General features: G+C 38.7%; 1 long non-coding RNA gene across 1 annotated transcript; it reads right to left on the bottom strand.

Moving 5' to 3' along the window:
- Positions 1–870: 870 nt before the first annotated feature.
- Positions 871–1,740, bottom strand: LOC308287455. The gene is made up of 2 exons (XR_013962135.1): positions 1,637–1,740; positions 871–1,167 (listed from the first exon to the last, which is right to left on the bottom strand). It is a non-coding gene; the product is annotated as an uncharacterized lncRNA (long non-coding RNA).
- Between the last annotated feature and the right edge of the window lie 682 nt (positions 1,741–2,422).

Consider the following 2,422-nt stretch of genomic DNA (forward strand, 5'->3'; position numbering starts at 1 on the left):
GTGATATCTTTGGCCATTTGGGGTAAGTGATATTTGAACTAACCCTCTACACTATTTTGTCATGAAAATGTGACTTTGCATGTATGATTTAGAGGCAGAAGAATAATTTGCATAAAAATGCAATATTGTTTGAATTATTTAAAAAAGCATGTTTCAATGTTAAAAAAATCCGATCTGACAGATCTTTAGATATCGGTCCAAAGTTCACGTAAAAAAGGTTTTGTGCACGTGACGTGAAAATTCCAGAATAATAGCGGGTTTACGCGTTTTACAAACTGCTCAAAATGGCGGAAAATCGAAGGGCGGAGCTTACTTAACAACGACACAGATGTCTTCCGTTTGAGTCAAAGCACGCGTGTAACAAGTTGCATGTCTTCAAACGAAACGAGTCATGACTTATGCCCGTTTGAAGTTTGGATTTTCAAACGCTTCGTATAGCGCCCCCCTTTGGCCGATTGGAATAAAATTGGTTTCAGTGATACTTTGACTAACCCTCCACATCATGCAGTGCTCTCTTTGACGTTACTGACGTCAAAGATTGGTCCATTTTGTTCCAAAAATGTGTTGTGCAAAAGTTGACCCGCTGGTGGCGCTATAACAGGCCAATGTAAGAAGGGTGGTATCTGTTCCTTGACCTATTGGGAATGTGCTTGCAAGATTTCACGCACATTGCAGGCTGTGTTCATGATTTGAGGTGTTTTTGGCTTTGGCCACTTTATCGCTGCTTGTGTAGCAAGTTGCACAATGGATAACGCTGTTACACTGTTATAAATGAGATATGACTGCATAAAAACCATAAGTAACCAGGTTCGGCTGCTGAGAGCTCAGTTTGTAGTGTGAATACCAAAGAAATTGGAGACGGAGTCAAAGTTGCAAGTTTAAACAGAAATATATATTGAAAACTTTTCAGACAGATAAGAAAATCAACAGTTGCAACAACATGAAAAATAACAAATGGGGGCCCTTTAAAGAGTTCGAGTTCAGTTCAGTTCATTGGGATTGGGCATTGGGATTGGGCATGGGATTGGGCTCAGTGCCTCAGTGAGAGAGAGAACACAAGGGGAACACAGGTTCCTACCAAACACCATGGGAGGAGGGGTTCAAGGTCCAGCAGGTTCAATGGGAGGCTCGCCAGAGCTCATCAGCTCGTGTCACAAAAAACCTGACCTGAAAAAGGCCAGGTGAAAATAAAGCAATCAGTCTATTGTACAATATAATTCAATTCTAAGTCAACATGAATGTTACTTTTCATTTCATGATTCTCATTAAAGTCAATATTTCAAGCTCATAATAGCATGCATGCATTAAGAAAATAAAAATATATTTCTCAAATAAATCATTACTTTATAAAGAAACAAAAGTCATTACTTCAAAACTCAAAATCTTTCAAACTCAAAATCAGATAGTTCAAAAACCCAAATGAAATACTTCAAAACGCAAATGTAATTCACTTTAGTGAATAATGAAAACCAAGCAGTTTGAGCTTGTACACATTTGTTTGGTCTGCTAGGAGTTTAGCACAGTCAAGTAAACCCCTTGTTACACAGCATTTGTGCTAAAACACCAAACAGCTAGCAGACCCATTTCAACACAATCGACCAAGCCATTGAGAATAAACCAGTTGATATGAACTCACCGCTGAGTAGGTATGGATAGGCACAGAAAGTATACAGCATGAGGGCAGCTGCAGCAGCATAGCATGAACCATGCTGCTTCCAAACACTCTGGGTTGGGAGGGAGTGGCAATCTAGGAAGTGACATCACCTCAACCTTTATTTATACTCCTTGCTTGACAAGGTTGCCATGTCTGGTTGGGTTGCCACGTTTGGTTGCAATAAGTAACCAGGGTTACACTTGCAGCTATATTTATTATTATTATTTTATAATTTTTTGTGTGCACTTCATAGGCATGTTAGATAAAGGTCCTTAGATTGCGTGTAGAATGTTTCATGCAAATTGCAAAAAAAATCCTAGAATAAAAACGGGTTTAAGCGTTTTACAAACTGCTCAAAATTATATAGCGCCCCCCTTTGGCCATTTGGGGTAAGATTGGTTTCAGTGATATTTGAACTAACCCTCTACACTATTTTGTCATGAAAATCTGACTTTGCATGTATGTTTTAGAGGCAGAAGAATAATTTGCATAAAAATGCAATATTGTTTGAATTATTTAAAAAAGCATGTTTCAATGTTAAAGAAATCCGATCTGACAGATCTTTAGATATCGGTCCAAAGTTCATGTAAAAAAATGTTTTGTGCACGTGACGCGAAAATTCCAGAATAAAAGCGGGTTTACGCGTTTTACAAACTGCTCAAAGTGGCGGAAAATCGAAGGGCGGAGCTTACTTAACAACGACACAGATGTCTTCCGCTTGAGTCAAAGCATGCGTGTAACAAGTTGCATGTCTTCAAACGAAACGAG

This window comes from Nannobrachium achirus (assembly GCF_963921795.1).
Source record: "Nannobrachium achirus genome assembly, chromosome: 6".
NCBI classification, from domain to species: domain Eukaryota; kingdom Metazoa; phylum Chordata; class Actinopteri; order Myctophiformes; family Myctophidae; genus Nannobrachium; species Nannobrachium achirus.